General features: G+C 31.5%; 1 long non-coding RNA gene and 1 pseudogene across 2 annotated transcripts; both read right to left on the reverse strand.

Moving 5' to 3' along the window:
- Window positions 1-1111: 1111 nt before the first annotated feature.
- LOC108819983 (putative F-box protein At1g53360) lies at window positions 1112-2400 on the reverse strand (annotated as a pseudogene).
- A 6399-nt stretch (window positions 2401-8799) lies between these two features.
- On the reverse strand, window positions 8800-10252 carry LOC130498516 (uncharacterized). 2 transcript variants are annotated; one of them, XR_008937408.1, is made up of 2 exons: window positions 9219-10252; window positions 8800-9135 (listed from the first exon to the last, which is right to left on the reverse strand). It is a non-coding gene; the product is annotated as an uncharacterized LOC130498516 (long non-coding RNA). The 2 variants fall into 2 exon arrangements; XR_008937407.1 differs by having other exon boundaries at window positions 8800-9139.
- Window positions 10253-21205: the final 10953 nt, after the last annotated feature.

Raw genomic sequence — 21205 nt, forward strand, 5'->3', positions numbered from 1 at the left:
AACGCTTTCTGTTTCCCGTGACTCTCTTAGCATCATCATCATCACCAGATACTCTCTTCTGCTTCTTCTTCTTTCCTTTAGATTGAACCGCAGCCTTCATTGTTGTCATCTCCTTATCCATGTTAGGCTCCGGTGAGTCTAAGTTGAATAAATTTTCCTCCATAAGCATTATAATTCGCCGTGATGCTGATATGATCGAAATATCCCCCATGGTTTACTAAGCTTTATTCGCACGTTTATAGCTTTGTAACCTGATGCTCTGATACCAAATATTGAATCTCGATTTGTATGATGATGAGTTTCAATAAACAAGAACTCGATAATAAGAATAACTCTCTTATTAATCTCTTAAGGAAAATAACTCAAAACCTTAAGCTCTCAATCTCTCAATCACAAAACTCATAAGTTATGCAACACTCTTGCATCTCCTTATATATAAACTTAATTTCCTAAACTCATTAGGTATAACATATTTGGATATTTTCCTAATCCTTTCATGAACCATAACTCGGTAGGATTAGATTGCTTTCTCCTCAAGCTAACTTCAAGCTTACTCCAACAATCACCAGCATCATCCAACATTGTTTCATTCTAGCATTGGTCCAAGCTGATTATTGTACTGTTGTATTTGCAAAATTGGCACATGAATGGGCTTTACCCGGTTTTGAGCACCGCGCAGAGTCCGTTTTGGGAAAACTCGTGCAGTAGAGACGACATTTGTAACCCTGATTTTGATTTTGTATGATTTGGTTTATGTCTGTAGTATTATTGCAAGCATTACTTTGTTTCAGCTGATCAGGTTATGTCTGGTGCTTGTGGTCTGATGCATATTATCGAATAAAACTTCTGAGAATTTGTTTGTCCAATAAGATTTGCTCTGCTCCAATTTTAAATGGATCACGTATGGAATTGATCAAGTATCAACAATAGTCAACAACAAATACTCGTCCCATGTTTTGATGCCACTGCTAAAACGTGTACTCCGACCAAACAATAATGAACCTAACGTGTGAAAGAGATGGAGAAGATTAAAAAAAAGAACAATATGTGTTCAACTGTTCAGTGCTCAATTTCTAGCAAAAATTATAAAGTTGAAATCATTGACATCCCAAATATAGTCACAAATAAATAATATATGGAAAAAGCCTTTTTAAACACAGTTATATAAACTTCATATTCTCCACATAGTCTACAAATGTGTTGATAATTCTAGGATGCTCAATCCCTTCCAGTCCCTCGATATTGACTTTTTTAATAATGTTGCTCTCCAAATTGTAGAACCAAACGCAAGAGTCGCACGAGTAGACAACTTCATCTGTAATAGTCATTCCAACATACATACATTCCATATCTATCGACTATCGCGCACCACAAAGGATACGACAATACATAGCTATGCTTGGACCATTTATGATTTCCAGCATCTTCTAGAACCCACAACACAAGGTTTTGTCCATTATTAAAAATGTATACCTAATTTACCTTTGTACTTGATCAAAGGACCAGAAAAACCAAGAGGCTCTGGTAACATGTTATCTTTGTTAATAAAACCGAACTTCTCAGACCTTACATCGAAGCAAACTATCACAAAAGATTCTTCGAGCCAAACCTTGAAATACAAAACACCATTTATGCATATATCACTCTGTATTTCACCATTCTCCTTAAAATTGAATTCGGGTGCGACACTTCTCCACAAACATTTTCCAGATTCCAATGTCAAAATCCAATGAGTATTGGGTACAGAGGTGTTCATACTCAAACACAACACTTTGAACTGTTTGGAAATAGGATCATAGCCTAAGAATATTTCCTTAGGAGTTTTATAATCTTTTCTAAGCACTTTGGGTAATGTTTGGACTTTTCCCTTGGCAGGATTACAAATCAGCGGACATTGTCTTCTTTTCGCTCCCTGAAGCAAGACCAATCCGCATACATGTTTACAGGTATAAGTTGGTTTACAGGTATAAGTTCGTTTACAGATATAAGTTGGTTCGAGAGGTAACGTAGGATGATAAGGGGTGGCTACAAGAGGAGAGTTATCGTCTGGATTATGAGGCTGAGGTGAAGAGCAGAAGAACAGAAGAACAACTTGCCATTAGCTTCTATGGTTAATAGGAGGCGTGGACGATTCAAAGAGTTGGTCAAAAACAACTCTGTGAAATCATGACGACGAAGTATGGATACCAAGAATTTCGATACGCAACGAAATCTAGCTATAGACTTTGCTGGGACTCGAGAGAATATTTCGACAAGCAGATCATCAGGGATTGGTGGGACTGAGTATTCTCTTACAGAGTTCGACGACTGCGTTTCATGTCTGGACGTGGTTGATGTTAGACCCATCGAGAACTGCTGCTCCAAATTTTTCGCGCCAGATTTTGTAAACCCTAGATGGGATCGCTTCAAAGCTTTAGACTTCGACTTCTTTTTATCTGACTATATATACAAGAATCCTAATAAAACAAGATTTATTTGGCCCAAGACGTTGTCCAAAAAAAAAATTGGCCCAAAACATACTAGGTAACAGTGATCTTAAATGGGCTATAAAAGGCCGTTACATACTAGGTGACAACGATCGTAGTGACCTTTATCAGAGTCTCAGGTAATAATTATGAAAGCCTATCGAACACAGTTACATAAAATTATAAAATTTATATTCTTCCCATAGCCTACAAAGGTGTGAAGAGTTGTATAATGATGATTAACCTCTTCTAGTCCTTGAATATATCTATCCTATTAAAAGTGAAGTACAAATGGGAATTAACCCTCACTTCATTTCATTATTTACAACTGACTGCCACTGCTTTAAATTAAAAATCTTTTGAGTATTTTTAAGTCCATCACATTTTTTTGTTCTAATTTTTAATGGGCTAGACATTTTTAATTTAACTTACTTTTAACTGGACCTAATTGTATTTTATCTAACCATTTTAACCAGTTCACATGTCTAATTCTAACCATCTCTAACCATAAATTGGACTTATAATCATATTTCACATGAGCACAAATCTAAACTATTATAACTGTTTTCTACCGAAAGAGATATTAAAACGATGGTCAGAGATTTACCACAAATCTAAATAACTATATATATCAATATTTTTTGGTTTCTTACATAATATACTTCGATGCAAAACCATTTTTTTTCGATGCAAAACCAGTTGGTTTGTCAAATTCAGTTTGGAGTAAAAACCATTCGGTTTTCTTATTTATTTAATAATTGCAATATTGCTCGAGAATAAATCTAATCTTTCAAACATAAGATCAATATTTATGAAGATCTTCCTTGCACCTGTCAATTCAGAAAAAATGGATATTAACCAATATATCAGATACTAATCACTTCAAATTTGTTTAGACAGACAAGTACTGATAATGGAATCATCTAAACCATTTATTTAGACAGACAAGTATATACATGTACTATTTCAACATATTTATTATATAAATCAGTTAGTAACTAGCGATTCAATAAAATTAGAATTTATGTTTATTTTAGTACAGATGTTAATCCAAATGTTTTATATGATAAAAATTGAGATAAACTGATTAATCATTTTATTTTTTAAATGTTAATTGTAATTTTTTTCTTTTTAAAAATACAATCTCATAGTCATATATTTCTTATGATTTTAAAAATACAATCTCATAGTTATATATCTCTTATTGAAAATAAACTCATATTGATAATAAACTTATCCAATATAATTTTTAAACTCACATTTTAAATTTTTTAATGATAGATTATTGTATATTATTTCCATATAAATATAAGTTTAGTTATTTATAAATAGGGGATATGTTTATATGATACTAATGTCGGTCAAAAAGGTTTTAAATTTTTATTTTTATTATATTAGATCTGTAATACATTTAAAATTATTAATATATATCATTTATACAAAACAATGATAAAAACGTAAAATATACACCCACAGACGTCCGCGTCAAGCTCTAATTCTATATTATTAAAATTGAAGTACTAATTATATTTGTTTGGAAACATGGATAACAATTTAAAAACAAGTTTGTTTGGAAATATGGATATCAGTTAAAAAAATAGGTTTGTTTGGAAACATGATTAGCATTATAAAAATATATTGTTGTTTGGAAACATAGATAGCAATATACTAATAAAAATAATGGGTCTATGTTATTAACAAAAATTAGAAGACTTTATATTATGAAAAACTATCTATTTGAGTCAACTTTAAAATATACGAAAATGGACTACTCTAATTACTTAAAAACATTTTTGTCTAATATAATCATAAAATAAAATTTAAACTTTATATACATATTTCAAATCAAAATAATAATTTAAAGTTGATTTGTATCAGAAATTGATTTAAAATATGCATACATTCAAAATTTTATTTTTACTAAAATATTTTACAATAACCATAATTAAAAAATGTTTTCAATATATATCAAAAAAATAATAAAAACCCCAATTTAATGTACCGACTTAAGTTATGGTTTTTATATTTCACATTAAATTTTAAAAATATAATATATGTAAGTATTTATATGATGGTATATATAAAATACTATTAATTATATGACTATATGATATATAATAGTGACTTCATAAATAATAGTGACTAGAGGTGGGCGTTAGGGTATCCATTCGGATTTGGTTCGGATCTATTTGGGTTTCGGGTTTCCGGGATCAAAGATTTGAGTCCATTCAGATATTTCTAAATTTCAGTTTGAATTCTATTCGAAACTTTATGGGTTCGGTTTGGGTTCATATAATCTATTTAAATTAATTTTAAAATTTTAAAATTCATTATATATACTTTAAATTTCTCAAAATCTATAAATAAATAATATATTACATATAAATTTGAATAACATATGTCTGAATACCTAAACTTAACATATAAATTGGTTTGGTTTAAATATTTGGATCGAGAATCAATACTTATTTTGTATTTTTGGTGTTATGAGTATACTAACTATTTTAGATATTTATTTTTGAATATTTTTATATATTTTAAGCATTTAAACCAACTTAAAAATATCATATATATTCTGGATATTTTTATATACATTAAATCTAATATATATAGTATATAAATCTTTTTTTCGGATACATTTTGGTATCTGAAATACTTCACTTCGGATCGGATCCGGTTTCGATTCTCTAAAACATCAAAATTTTGAATAATTATATATTTAATCATTTTGGTTCGAGTTTGGTACTACTCTTTCGGATCGGAATCAGTTTAGTTCTTCAGATTTAAATTTTTATTCAGCCTTAATAATATAAAAATAAATAGTAACATAATTTTGAAAATACACCCGCACGGACGTGCGGGTCAAGATCTAGTACTCTATTAAAAGGTTTCGACTCCAAATTGTACAAGGCAACGTAGAAGGGGTTAGGGGTTCGTAGTACGACGACCACAGGATTTCACCTGTACACGTCAATCTAAGAATTTAAGCAAAGAGAAAAAAGTAAATCTAAGAAGCCTGTTATGTCTGACAACAAAACTCTTGACAACTGAGTGACAACACGGCCAAGCAAAACAATATGTTCAATGCTCATGTGATTAGATCGAGAACTATTATAAAATCGAAATCCAAACAACATTAAAAGGAATGTCATAAGAGTATTTTCTTGACCCAATGTCATAAGAGTTGAAATCCAAAATATGAAAGCCTTTGAACACATTTACATAAACTTCATATTCTCCACCGAAAGGTGTCAAGAATTATATCATGATGCTTAAACTCTTCAAATCCCTGAATATTGACTCTTCTAAAAATATCTCTCTCCAGTCTGTAGAAGAATACGTAGAAAAGCTTTGATGGATCGTTGTACAGTTACCACACAATTTCACTTGTACTATTTGTCAAAAAAAAAACCACTTGTACTAGTTATTCCAACAAAGGAGGTTATACTTAAATATGCTTGGGAATCTAAAATTCAAATCTAACAAAGTTTTTAATTCTTAGGATTTATAAATATAATTAAATTTTATTAAAAACTAATAATAATAAGTTTGGATACTTTGGCAAGGTGAATGCTAACATACTTCCAAATAATGCTTCCAGAGAAAACGCGCGATAGCTGTTTTTATTGACAAATCCATCAAAAATGGTAAGAATATTTTACAATTAATTGTGGTAGTATATTAAGTACACATAAAAGTTATATATGTTTTATATATTTTTATCTTTCAGTATGCATAATTTAATTTCTGCAAACGCATAAATAGAAAATATATATTTATGTAATTATATTTTAGTTGTGTTGATTATTTATTTTTATTTTTATCAATGTTTTGAAAATCGGACCGGATTCTGACTCTGTGTAGCTGCTGGTTAACTGGTTGGACCGGTTAAATCGGTTGAACCGGATTTTCTATCTATGAAAAATTAAATATATGTAATTATATATTTATACTATATAAACTTTATTTCTATATACAATACATTTTCTAACTTTTTTATTAACTAAAAATAAACAACAAACATAAATTAAACTGTATATATGGTAAAAACTGAATAGTGAATAATATGTAAACTGAAATTTGTAAAAAGCAAATGATTTATGGTTAAAATTATCATATTTATTTACTTTTACAACTATTATCTCAATTTTTATGAATATAGTAGAAATAAAGATAATATATGAGAGTCAAAAATATATTTTTCACATTGTTTCTTAAGAAAAAAAAATAATTAAATAGGGATAGCTGAACATTAATTATAAAATATTAAATTTTAGCGAGTAATAATTGAAAACACTTAATTATATGCTAATTTTCAAGAACCGGATTTTAAAATTAATCCGGGTCACCGGTTTTACCGGTTTTCAGCTGGTTTTATTGATTTTTTTCTCAAATCCGGGTTTTAAACCAAACCGGACTCGGCTTCTTCAGTAAGTCAAGGTCGGACTAATTCGACCGGCCAGTCCGGTCCGGTTTTCAAAACACTTTTTATATAATTTAATATTTTAACCATATCCGTTTTGGACATATGGTTACACCGATGAACCCGACGACTTGTACCTAAAGCCGGTTTAGATATAATGGAAAACTTTTAGTTAATTTCTGTCAATATCTTGAAACATGTATCAGCATATGGTTGTGACTAATACATGTTGAATTGATTAAAAACTTAGAAATCCGAGATGTATATTTTAGAAATATTGAATTTAAATTATGATTTGTTTATTTTATTGTACGTACATAAAAATGAATAAACTATTTTATTTGTATTTTTTATTTTTGAAAAATTTACTCTAACCAAAAGAGAATTGTGATATAGAGAAATTACTCTACTTAATTTCAAATTAACTTTAAACGTTCTCCTGAAATCGATCCAATAACTTGCAGATCCAAGAGATAATCCGGTCTTGTGTTTGGATTGAATTTAAAAACACTAGAAAACAACCCCGCACGTAAACGTGCGTGAAGAATAATTTTTTTAATTTTTTATTTTTTGTATTTTAATTTTAAATCTGTCTTAAATATATTTTAAATAAATAACCTTTTATGGAATAAATAATTGGATGAATATATGAAGACAACAAATGTGTGTAAAGATATAATATGCAAGTAAACAACAAATATTAGTAATTTAGAAGTTTAATTGTTTTTTGATATCATAACAATATTAAATTACATAATCGTCTTCTATTATTTTTTCATTTTTCTTTTTGGCCGTTTTACTTCTTCTGTTCTTCCTCTCAATGAATTTATTATGAGAAAATGCATTTAAAACTAAATGATTAAACACAATTCTTAAATTTTTTAAATACAACTTTTAAGATATTTTATCTACTTTTTGAACTATTTATAAAGACACAATCTTTCATAATTGCAAATATTTAGATAAAGTATTAATAAAATGATATGAATGAAGTAAAAACAAAAATACACAATTTTTCATTCTAAAAACTAATAAATATAATCTTTGTAAATGAAACCAAAGTTTCTAAAATAAAACAAAGAATAAAGATAAATTTCTTAGAAAGAAAAAATAATTATATATCACAATCTATGTAATTGTGATCATTAAAAACTCTAAGGAACAAAAAGTTCACATTTTATTCATAGAAAAATAAAAACTGAGCTTATTATTTTTCATCACAATAACAAGGGTTTAAATAAAAAACGAAACAGTACAAGAGAACAACTGCATCTTTTCATTGCATCCCTTGCATGCATCTCTTCAAAGAAGAGTTAGTATATTTTCTCTTGAGAACTCTTAAACAAAACTATTTAACTAAAAGACACAGCACTTAACACATGTACCATTTCATTAAACTCAATTACAACTAACAACAACTAACAATTTTTCATGTTAAAAATATTTAAGAGATACAAATTTTCAACTAAGTATTAAGGGAGGCCATAGTTAACAACAAAATTTATAATGGTCTATCACTAAAATTAAATAATATATTTTAAATTATAAAAAACAATTTTTATAAAGAAAAAAAATATAATTCTTAAAACAAAAATATTTTTGTTTTTTTTTATCAAAAAACATAACCTTTCAACATTTAATATGATTGCTGTTATTAGTAAATAAACTTTTAGGACCATTAGGTGAAAAAAAAACAATTCAAACCTGAGATTCTAACTCTTCAAAATTATTTTTTAACAAAATACACAAATTATGAAAAGGTATATCTCTTACTATTCAAGAGATATGTCATTTCAAATAAATAACTGCTCAAAACATAAAGTTTTTAACAAAATACAAAATTATGTAATTTTACAATAAAATATGAAGCATGATCAAAGATCACAGTCTTACAAAAAAAACAGAAAACAATTTCTGTGAAAGAACAGTATTTACCTTATTTACTCTAAAATTTTAAAAACAGAATTTTTCATGTTCACTACCAACATAGATGGAATCAAAAATATTATTAAATCATCCTACTCCATCATGTATTACAAACAGGTGGATTTAGTATTTTTGAAGACCAGACATATGCTTAAAATCATAAGATTCCCGTTACGACTACTGTGCTACACCAGTCTAGCCGGTGACAGACACATAGCTGATATTGAAAGTTCCTTGAAGAACAATGAGTGTGGTGAGAGGTTGCAATATTGTTTGCAAACCTGTTGCTCATTAGTTTGTTTTGTTCCTTCCAATCTTAATCTGGCTACGTAGTAGGTTTACATTATTACAACACACATGCAATGTCAAAAGATTAATCCCTAATTGATTGCCTGATTAGTTACCTGAAACTGCAGACCAAAGAGGACACCAAGTGAATGAATAGTTTATACGCTGCGGTGTGCTTGTTTATTGAGCAGAGTAAAACAAGTTACTATAAAACTTTGTTCGCAATGAGACGTGTGCTGAAATACATTGATGACACTAGATCTTATAAAATAAAAGAAATCTTGTTAATTAGATGACAAACTCAACAAGTATTAAACTTAAATCATTCAAAACTCAGAAGCATGTATTATACGTTAATGCATATGCACATTACGAAGAAATATTGTTTGAAACTGTCATCCACTGATTTCGTACTTTAAACTATTGAAATGTCATAGGTACCTACCAGCGGTGTCTCTCAACGTTTTATATGAAATATCAGTTTGGTCTCGGTTCGGAATATATCTGGTTCGTATTCGATTTGGTTTTTTCACCTTTTTGTCATACAATCCGCAAAGATCCGAAGATAAAACGGGTCCGGTTCGGGACCGGGTTTTATAACCAAACAAACCCGATTGTAACTAAACTAAACCTAAAATAACTTAACAACCCGATTCAACCCGAAAGCAAACATTCAGAACAATTTTTTTTGTAAGCATCTATTCATAACAAAACTTTTTTGTTAAACCAGTTAAAAAAAAACAAAGCTTTTGTCTTTCGTAATCCATCTGTAAACATAAAAACACAAATGTAAGTGAAGGATAAGAACAAGAAATTGCAGAGAACAATGAAAGAATGAAACAGAGGACATGCAAATAGAATATGAGTTCGTAAAAAAACGAATCAGAAAATAAGCTAACTGCAGGAGACGCTTATGTTGATTTCAAATTGATTACCAACTTTTTTAAAGAAAAAAAACGAAAAGAAAAAGTGCAAAAGAAAGAAACATGTGACTGATTCCTCCAATTCTCGGAACTGATATGGAGCAGGAGACAGAGAGAAAGAAATTTATTGTTTTCAGTTGGTGATTAAAAGACTGAATAAAAAAAAAGATTTTCTGGGATTAGGGTTTGGTCGCACAACGCACAAAAGAATCAGAACAGATGAGGAGGTGAATACATGTACATAAATTGTATACGACAGATGAATAACTTGTACAAAACATAAAACATAGATATAATTTACAAGGGACGTCATTTAAGGGCTGTGTCTCGGGGAAGATCACAACGACAGTTTTTGATGAGGTCAGCATACTCAAAGATGAGAACTTTTTATCCCTTAGATCATCAAACTAAAACAATCTCAGCCGTTTAATTAGAACATTTTTTCCTATAAAAAAAGATGACATCAGCATATTCTTTAATCACAACTCTAACGAACCAACACAATGCTTCACTACCTATACCGACACAAAGCTTCGATAGATTAAATTCTACTTTAAAAAAGATGACATCACTTGGAAAAAATAGAAACTCTTGGATTAAATACCAAATCAATCTGAACCGTTAGATTTTCATTTTATTTTTCTATAAAAAAAAGATGATGTCATAGAAAACAAAAAGCGGGTTTGCTATTCACTACAAGAAAACATATTATTTACCAGGGCGCAATTCGTTGTAAATTTGTTGTAAAAGGAGGATTACGACGACTTTACCTCGAAACACGATTCGTTGTTAATCGTCCGTCGTAAAAAAAGATTCGTCGTAAACGCCATGTAACGGTTACGAGTTAATGAATTCGTCGTAAAGGAGAAGGAAAGAATTCGTCGTAATCTCCACGTAAAGCCTCGTTGTAAGTAACTCGTAAAGTTTCGTCGTAAAGGACTTGTAAATATTTCGATGTAAAATACACGTAAAATTTCGATGTAAATTCGTTGTAAAATTTACGACGACTTTACATCTCCGTCGTTGTAAACTCGATGTAATTGTTTACATCGTATTTACGAGTTCTTCGATGTAAATTCGTTGTAAACTTTACGACGAATTTACATCGTTGTTTTATTTATTATATTAATTATATTAATTTCATTTATTACATTATTTTTATTTATAATAAAATTGGAAATTATAAAAATTAAAATTTCAAATAATAAAGAAACAATTGTTTAGAAAATAAATATTCCATAAAGAAAATTTAAGTTTTAATATTTTACAAAACGAAATTATAAAAATGAAAATCTACGGGAGCGATACATCATCAAAGTAGTTGGTCTCGCTCGGTCCCTCTCCGCTCGTTCCCCCTCCCACTGGATTGGTAGAATCGGGATCCCGTTGTTGCATCCCGAGAGCTTGTCGTCTGGCCGCCAACGCTCTCTGCATGGTCGGGTTCTCCATCGCCATAATATCTAACAGGTTCTCGAGAGAGTCTAAACGTTCCTGCTGGGTATCCAATCGAGCCTGCATCTGAGAAGTCTCTTGGGCCCGTCTAGAAGAGTAAGACGAAGTCGCCCTTGCGACTTCGTTGACAGAACCGATTCCCACCGTCCGGCCCTTCTTTATTGGAGCGACCTACAAAAAATAATATTAAATAATTAATATTTTTGAAATAATAAAATTAATTTAAACTAGCTTTTAAATTTTACCTCCTCGAAGATCCTGTCGACCTCTTCCGTCGTTAATTTGACGGGTAATCCATCCGGAGACTGCTGGGTGAGTTGCGTCTCCCGCTCATCGACCCGAGCAGCCACAGTGTTGAAGAGCTTCTCGGATGCAGGATCAACAAAAGTCCCGTCCGGTTTGGCGTGAGTCATCTTGAAAAGGTCGGACAAAGATGGCATGACTCCGGTCTTCTCAAACTACAAAAACCAATAATAAAATATTAAATATTGAAATTCAAATTTATTAATAAAATAAATATTACAACTAAAACTTACAGCGTCGAGACAGATTCCGGCATGAGGTTTTTGCCCGGTGGTATGAAGCATAGGCAAATTCCCGTCTTTATCCTTGGTCCTACGGGAAGCAGAGCAGGAGTTGGCCTTCTGGATTGAGCTGGGTAGCTTCCAAAAGGCGATGAGGCCATCCCATACATCCTTGGTGACCCCAGTGGGCTTCCCGTCATAGCCGTAGATCTCCCACTTATCCTTCCAATCCGAGACCGTGTTGGTAAGGCGAGTCTTCGCCTTTGCCTCGAATTCCTTCTTCACCATTTCGGTGATTCCTAAAGACCAATTCCACCTTTGCTGAAACAAACAAAATTATGAAATCATTAATAATTAATAATTAATAAAAATAATAAAATTAAATATTAAAAAGAAAATTGAAAAATTACCGCAAACTGTTTAAACCAAGTGGTCTTGACGTGATCTGGAGTCAAGCTCCAGTTTGGATAAGCTCCGTTTAAGTATTCCTTCATCGTCTTTGAAACGCTCCGGGAAACACGGTTGTTGGCCCCAAACCTGCAAATTGAACCAACTTGTTAATAAAATATATAAAAATGATTTGAAAATTTTAAATTATAAATTTACTTACCAATAAGTACTCGGCGGTCTATCGGGGTCCAAAACGTCCATACCCTCCCGTCCAGGCGCGGAAAGCAAATCCTCCACCGTATATCTTGCGTATGGTGCATGAGGAGGCACCCGCAAGTCTGGATGAACTTCTGGCCCTGGAATGGGCTCCTGCGGAGCTGCTGGTGGAGGAGGTGGAGCCATCTGAGCTGCTGGTGGCGGAGGTGGAGCCATGTGAGGTGCGGGAGGAGGACTCCAAACTCTCTGAGATGTCTGAGAGTCCGGAATGGCATCAGAAGATGCTCGGCCGCCGGAAAACATCTCCTCATAAGTCGGTGGTGGTTTTTTCCTAGGAGCCATGATCTACATTATTTTAAAAAAATAAAAATAAAAATCACAACACCATTAATTAATTATTTTTAAAAAATTTCTCTATACTAACCACCTAAACTAATTCCCTAAACTAATTCTCTAAACTAATTCCCTATACTAACCACCTAAACTAATTATAAAAAAAAATTAACTAGAGAGAGAGAGAGAGGAGTTACCTTAGAGAGAGAGAGAGAGAGAGAGAGTTTCGTGAGGAATGAACGAGGAAGCCTCGTTCAGGTGTTGCATATATAAAGAAAACACGTTCCTTGTAAATTCCTCGTAATTTTACGAGGAATATACCAGGCCCGCGTTTTGGGTTTACGAGGAAAGTACCAGGCCCGCTATTTTGGTTTACGAGGAAAGTACCAGGCCCGTGTTTCAGTTTACGACGAATTTACAAGGACACGTGCTTTCAGGAATTACGAGGAATTTACCAGGCCCGCTATTTTGGTTTACGAGGAAAGTACCAGGCCCGTGTTTCAGTTTACGACGAATTTACAAGGACACGTGCTTTCAGGAATTACGAGGAATTTACCAGGCCCGCTATTTTGGTTTACGAGGAATGTACCAGGCCCGTATTTCAATTTACGACGAATTTACATGGACACGTGCTTTCAGGAATTACGACGAAAGTACCAGGCCCGCATTTTTTTCTTTACACCGTGTTTACAACGACTCTTTGAAACCACAAATCAAATCCCTAAACTCCGATTCATGGTTTACAACGAAGTTACGACGAACCTAAACTTTACGAGGAAAGTACCAGGCCCGCGTTTTTTTTACAACGAAATTACAACGAAATATGTGAAACCCCGAAAATCAAAATCCCTAAACCCCAAACTTACATATCTATACTATCATATCTTTTACACATTCAACCTCTTTTTCCAACTGAAACCATAAACTCCAATTTTTTTTTTAAAATGCATATTATATAGCAAATAGAATTTGATACACATATAAAAATAAGATCTTCTAATAAAAATTAACATTTGTTACTTATTTTTTTACATCATGAAGAATCATTTGAGTTCTCATCAACATCACTACAATGATCATCATCGCTTCTATCGAACTCATCTTCACGTGCTTCATCCGTCACATCTTCGGGAAGATCTTCATATTGACGGTTATCCGGGTCGATCAAAAGAATTTCATCAGTTTGTTGATCAGGTACCTCAACTTCATTGATTGCATCTTCTTCTTGCAAAGGTGGTTCTTCTCCAGCAACAATCCGTCCACGAGGTGTTATTTTGATAGCAGGTAACCAATTTATCCCAGAACTTCGAAGGCGAGGGTATGGAAGGAAGCTAACTTGTTCGGCTTGGGAGGCTAAGATGAAAGGCTTGAATTTGTTATATCTTCTCCCAGAATGGATATCCACAACACCAAATTTGTTAAACCGAACACCACAGTTCTCCACGGGGTCGAACCACTCGCATTTGAAGAGGACACATTTTAGCTTCAACAACCCTGGAAATTCCACTTCAATAATCTCTTGCAAGATCCCGTAAAAGTCTGTTTCACCTTTCACACATAATCCGTAGTTGCTTGTTGCCCGACGTCTCCCATACTCATATGTATGAAAAGTGAAACCTCGTGTGAAGTACATAGATGATGTGGTGACCTTTGCTACTGGACCTTGGATCAAATCATGAAACCAACCTACAAATTAATACATCATTGTTAGAATTTTACATTATCAATAATAGTACCAAAGATTACTTAATATGTTAATATTACCTGTCCTTTTAACCACTTGACAAAGTGCTTATCTTTCCTTGCATCCACCTCGGTTCCGGATATTCCTGGTATTGCTTCTTCAACTTGAGATACAAACAAGCTGCAAATTAAACAAATGCATCATATCATATAATTAATTAACATCATATCGTATAATACACACGAATATTATTTACCTTTCAAAAGAACGCATCACAACATCCTCGCAGTTGAGCAGAATATAAGTGTGGGCACTATGCTTATCCTCATCACTGGACCACCATACTTCTCTCAGTTTACCACCAAACCGTCCAATTTGGCAGAAAATGTCAGGAACACCGTCTACTGCATAAGATTGCGGTACTCCACCATCATCATATCTTCTAGGAACTCTTTTCCTCGTACGAACCGTTGAAGCAAAGTAGTATGATGTGAAGTTAGATGTTTCTGCTGTCAAACTTCCAGCCACAATCGAACCTTCCACCTTTGCAAGATTTCTTGCTTTCCCCTTCAAATGTTTCATAGAGCGCTCATATGGATACATCCATCCATTGTGAACAGGTCCGCGAAGTAATGCTTCGTACGGGAGGTGGACAACTAGATGTTCCATGACGTCAAAAAATGATGGAGGAAATATCTTCTCTAGGTTGCACACTATGATCGGGATGTTCTCATGAAGTTGTTCGATGACTTCTTCCTTGAACGTACGTGTGCTAAGGTCTCTGAAGAAAGCTCTGATCGCTGTATATTGCAAATATAACTCAAATTAGTAACATTTCATAATATATATATATATATGTATATTATTAATTAATATTTACCTGCAAGTGCTTCATGTACATTTGTTGGAAGGAGCTCAGCAAAAGCGAATGGAAGTAGTCGTTGCATAAACACATGACAATCATGACTCTTCATTCCTGAGAACTTTTGACCTCGTTCAACACATCTTGACAGATTTGAAACGTAACCATCAGGAAACTTCACTTCTGATGCAACCCAGTCAAACAAAGTTGACTTCGCTTCTGATGACAACCGAAAGATGGGAACAGGAACATTTCCATTGCTCTTGATATGTAACTCACTTCTTGAGCAAATATCGGGTAAGTCCATCCTTGACTTTTTGTTATCTTTTGTCTTCCCTGGGACGTTCAGTATTGTATTCATGATGTTGTCAAAAAAGTTCTTCTCTATATGCATCACATCCAGGTTGTGGCGTAAAAGAAGATCTTTCCAGTAAGGTAGCTCCCAAAATATACTTTTCTTATGCCAATTGTGAGATACCCCATACCCATCAGGCATATTACCAGGAACATGCCAGTTTCCTCCTTTCTTCACAGTTTTCTGAGCTCCGTAATAATCAATATCCTCCTCGATCTGCTGGCCTGTGAGATATGGAGGAGGACTGTCTCTGACAACTTTGTTTTTCCTAAACAATGTCTTATTTCTTCTGTAGGGATGAGCAATGGGAAGAAATCGACGATGACAATCAAACCAACAACTCTTTCTACCATTCTTCAGTTGAAAAGCATCCGTAGATCCATGACAATATGGAAAAGATAACCTTCCATGAGTTGTCCAGCCAGACAACATTCCATAAGCAGGAAAGTCACTTATCGTCCACAGCAGAACTGCTCGCATCGTAAAATTGGTTTTTGTGGAACAATCATAAGTTCTTACCCCTTCTGACCACAACTCCTTTAGCTCCTATATCAGTGGTTGAAGAAATACATCCAACGACCATACACATGTCCGGCGGCAGGTTGTATGGCGTAAGAATAACTGGCCACAAAGAATACTGTCTCCCAGACATACCAAATGGACTAAATCCATCGGTGCATAACCCAAGATAGACATTCCGAATATTTTCAGCGAAATCTGGGTATACCTTGTTGAAATGTTTCCACGCCCTTGCATCTGATGGGTGAGCGACCTCGCCATCCTTCTGGACATGTTCAGCATGCCACCTCATCCATGCAGCAGTCCTCTCCGATTGGTATAATCTTTTTAACCTGTCTTTAATGGGTAGGTACCACATCCTTTGGTACGGTACCCTATTCCTCCCACGTCCTTGCGGCTTGAATCGTGGTTTCTTGCAGAATCGACACTCTTCTAACTTCTCATCATCCTTCCAGTAGATCATGCAGTTGTCGATGCAAACATCTATCATCTCCGAAGGCAACCCAAGACTATAAACCAATTTCTGAATCTCATAATAAGATTCAGCTGACACGTTGTCTTCTGGCAAATACTCTTTGAACAACTCCGCCCAAGCATCCATGCAATTCTCAGGTAAATTATGATCCGTTTTAATGTTCATCATCCTAGCTGCTAGAGACAATTTAGAGAGACCTTCTTTACAACCAGTGTAGATTGGTTGATTTGCAGCATCTAACATTTCATAAAACCTTTTTGCATCCAAATTATGTTCTTCTACATTTCCAGTTTCATGAGCTATTGTTGTAGTTGTTTCTAAAAATGCATCAGTAATCATGTCTTGAACCCTATCATGATCTACCATCTGCTCCTCCTGATGATAACTAGATTCATTATGCAAATGATTCTGTTCTTCACTATTACCAGCATCTTCAAAATTATTACTACTACTAGCTTCATTTCCACCATAACCCTCCCCATGTTGATACCAAATATAATATTGTGGTGTAAATCCTCTATTTAGTAAGTGCTTCCATACAGTTTCACTACGAGCAAATTTTGAATTCTTGCATTTCCGACAAGGGCAGAACATCTTACCGCTTTTCTGCGTGATCGGTGTACAGCCCGCCTGGTGCATGAATGTCTCTAGCCCGCTTAGAAATGCATCCGTCACTCTACCGGAATCATCTTTATGCGAATACATCCAACTTCGTAACTCGTAAATATTGAAGCCATCAGCCATTTGTTTTTCTTTTTTCTAGTTTTTTTTCTTTGATTTCGTTTGTGTGTTATTTGAATTGAGAAATGATCATATATATAGACGATTTTCGTAAGTGGTAGGTGAAGGTATAACATGGATTTTACAACGAAAAGCTTTACTATGCTTTTACATCATTTTTACATGTTATTTACAACGAATTTACAACGAAGTTAGTTTATTTTGAACCCCATTATATGCACGTTTTCACCAAAAATAACGGTTACATGATTCGTCGTAAATGGCTTGTATATTTACAATGAGTTTACGACGAATTGGGCTTTCTACGTAAAGCACACGTAAATTTACAATGATTTTATAACGAGGTTAGTTACTTTAAACCACACTATATGCACGTTTTCACCAAAAGTAACGGTTACATGATTCGTCGTAAATGGCTTGTATATTTACAATGAGTTTACGAGGAATTGGGTTTTCCACGTAAAAGCCTTGTAAAATTACATTGGGTTTACGACGAAACTGTTTCGTTGTAACTTTACAACGAATTTACGACAAATATTTACTTACTCGTAACGTCGTCATAAACACCATGTAAATTTACGAGGAAATAATTTTCTCGTAACGCGTCGTTATTATAGACGCGTTTTCTTGTAGTGATTATATATAGATTGGATAAATTAGTTTATTTCAGTTTTACGATGTTTAAAATACAAAACTTTAGTTTTAATTTGAAATTCATTTTCTTTAAAATTTTATTTTAATCTAGTAACATATTTAATTTAGCGTGAATATATATCTCGGAATGCAAGTTCATAATTTTTTGAAAAAAATTATAATGAAGAAGACTATAATGAAGAATGTGTTGGAAATCTCACATTAATAAATTTTTAATCATGTACTTCACATAAACTAAATACTTCATCAATTTTTGAATAAATATCATTTTGACATTTTTTACACAAATTAAAATGACAATTATTATGTAACATAAGGAGTATAACCCATTCATGGGTAATTTTAGATAGTATTATAAATATATTTATATATAATTAATGTTGTTTTTAGTCAACAATTAATGTTGTTAGTCATAAATACTATATGAATGACAGACTCGCAAATATCAAATCAAATCAAATGTATCTCAAATTTTTTTTGTTTTAATACTGATTTGTGTGAATATTTCCATTGTAATTTCTTAATTACTTTACGCAAGTGACATACCCAAGACACCAAGTAGTGCTTAATACTCTTAAAGTTTTATTTTCTCGAGATACTCATTAATTATCTCTCTTAACAAATCCATCACAAAAAGGTAAAAATGTTATAAAAATCCTTATTTTAGGGAACATATTGTTTACCATTCAATTGGGTCTCTGTGTGAAATTTACTTCCGACTATATATATACTAGGTGATTTTCCCGTGCACATACATGGATATAAAATATTTATAAAATGAATATATCAAAAAGTTTACTATAATTTTTTATTTTTAAATTACTATGTAATTTATATTGTAATCAGTATGCTATTTTTCAAATAATATTATTTTATTTTAATCATAGGTATAATTTTGGATATATAAGATAATATCTAATTTTCTGATTCAACCGTAATTTGTTTATTCTATAGATTAAAATATTGATTAATTTTGTTGTTTACATTTAATTTGATATTGCCTTAGATTTGTAAATATATTTTAGAAATATTATGATTTAATATAATTTTTTAGAATTAAATAGTAAAAATAAATTAAAGTTTTAATTGATTCAAAGTTACTGATATTAATATAACAACGATAGTATTATGAAACCTCATGCATATATATAAATTATAGAAAAGAACTTAGTTGCAATAGTTGGTTAATATATATTCATAATATTAATTGAGATCTCATATTAGTTAATAGTATGTTACATTGTTCTATAGTTTATATTTATAAAAATATTAATATGAACGATAATACATTATATTTAGTTAAGTGTTTGATTTTGTATTAAAAATTAGATTAGTCCAATACTCATTTTGTGGATATATTGTGTTACATATATTCCTTCAAACTAAAATATATTATTTCTAGTTTAACTCAACCAAATTGAATTAATTGTATTCCTTTGGTTCTTCATCATAGATATGTAAGTATGTTACTATCTTTTATAATTTGGTATATGTTAATTTGCAAAAACAAAATTAGAAAGTAAAGTCATGATCGGTACGAAGTTGCATAAAAATAACTTATAAACTTATAAAGTCAAGATTATTTTTCTGAACTTTCTTTTTTTTTTTTATGAAATCACATCACATATAAAAATGTTTTCATTATAAATTTTCTAAATACTTTCTTTATTATATATTTGATTTGGAAAAATATAAAAGGATACTTAATTAGAAAATAAAAGATGCATTTTTATTCATTAAAATATCTTGTGTTATGTTACTTAATTTTTTTGTAATAAATTTGAGAAATAGATTAATTAAAATAAAATAATTATATTAAAATATATATTATGTTGTTTAAGATTATCTTTTAAAGGGATAATTATTTAGTTACTCTAAAATCAAAATTATTTTGTTAAGTTTTCTTTTAATGAATCGCATTATATATAAAAGATATTTTTCGTTTTTAAAATTTACAAATTTTTTTCATTATATAGATTATTTAGAGAAGAAAACAAAAAAAAAAGGAAATTTTTTCTTTTTAATAGTGACAAATAGATATATTTGATTCATTAAGGATACTATTATAATTAACCATCATAAGAATTAACGTGAGCGCGACACATAGGAAACTAACTTCTCAAATAATATTATAGAGATTAAAACTAAACAATATTTTTAAAAATTTTAGATATCTAAAAGAAACTAATGATATTACGATTAAAATTTATTTACTTTTTTAAAAGATGTAAAAAAGTTTGAAAATTTTAGTAATAAAAATTTTATAATTATAAAAGTAAAATTAAATTAAATTTCGAAATTTATAATTCATATTTGAATATATTTATTTTAGGGATGATTTATGAGTTATTACCATATTTTAAAAAGTTTACCAAAAATATAAATCAGCATTAAATGTAATGTATGAATTATTGACATATTTTATAAAGTTTACCAAAAATATATATCAGCAATAAATGTTATTGTCCATGTCATATTTAATTATAAGCCATGTCATCAATTTTAGTAACCATATCATCATTTTTTTGTGAAATTGATTGTGAAAATGACATGCGGAAAAATCACTTCTCAAATATAGACTAATTTTTTTTTAGACTATATATATTTCCTACCAAATAAATCTGTTGAATATCATAAATGTTTTATTTTCTCGAGATACTCATTAATTATCTCTCTTAACAAATCCATCACAAAAAGGCAAGAATGTTATAAAAATCCTTTTTTCTTAACAACGTTATAAAAATCCTTATTTTTAGGGAACATAATATTTTACCATTCAATTGGGTCTCTGTGTGAAATTTACTTCCCGACTATATATATTTCCTACCAATTAAATCTGTTGAATATATCATATAAACACACATCTTATCAATACCCCCAGACTAGAACAAAAGTAAAGTTTTAAAGAACCATGAAATCTACTTTGTTTTTGGTTTCTTGTGTTTTCATGTTCCTCTTTCTAAGTCCTAGTCACA

This window comes from Raphanus sativus, chromosome 8 (genome assembly GCF_000801105.2).
Source record: "Raphanus sativus cultivar WK10039 chromosome 8, ASM80110v3, whole genome shotgun sequence".
Lineage (NCBI taxonomy): Eukaryota > Viridiplantae > Streptophyta > Magnoliopsida > Brassicales > Brassicaceae > Raphanus > Raphanus sativus.